This window comes from Lampris incognitus, chromosome 13 (assembly GCF_029633865.1).
Source record: "Lampris incognitus isolate fLamInc1 chromosome 13, fLamInc1.hap2, whole genome shotgun sequence".
Classification (NCBI taxonomy): Eukaryota; Metazoa; Chordata; class Actinopteri; order Lampriformes; family Lampridae; genus Lampris; species Lampris incognitus.
In genome coordinates this window covers 12618656-12619366 of record NC_079223.1, presented here as the reverse complement: position 1 = coordinate 12619366, position 711 = coordinate 12618656, and positions in this window count along the sequence as shown.

Below are 711 nucleotides of genomic sequence, written 5' to 3'. Positions count from 1 at the left end.
GAATACATGTGCTTTTTCTTTCTTTGTGTACCTGTTGTTTCTACTTGTTCATTGTTTCAGTCATAATTTTAAGTAGTTGAATCAGGAATCAGAAACATTTTGTCATTTCACTTCATGTACTTGTGTACATGAAATGAAACATTGTTTCCTCCAGCCCACATCAGTGCAACACAAAGACAAAAACACATATCCAAAAACTACAAGAACACATATAGCCAAACTAGAACATATTAAGCAAAAAAAAAAAAAAAGAAAAAAGTCACTGTCCAGGAGAACGAACGCCAGCCAGGATGACTGTCAGAACTACCGGTCTGCATGGGCTAGCAGTTAGCTTAGCCTGCTTTGCTTCCGCCGGTGTTTCCTCTTTGTGCGCAGCTCCGGGCAGGCCCGTGGTCCTTGGGCCCACTGGACGTAGCAGACCAGCCTCCCCCCAGTCGATCCAATGCCAGCTCTCCCAGCCAGACACTTTTCACACACCTCCCTGCACTCCACACGATGACCTCAAAAACACACTCAACGCTAGGCGAGGCTGCCACCAGACCACCCTCGTAGTTATCGGAACTGCCGGTCTGCATGGGCTAGCAGTTGGCTTAGCCTGCCCAACTTCCGTGTCCTGTCAGACCATCCTCGGTGTTTCCTCTTCAGGCACAGCTCTGGGCAGGGCCGTGGTCCCTGGGCCCACAGGACAGAAGACCAAGCTCTCCCAGCTGA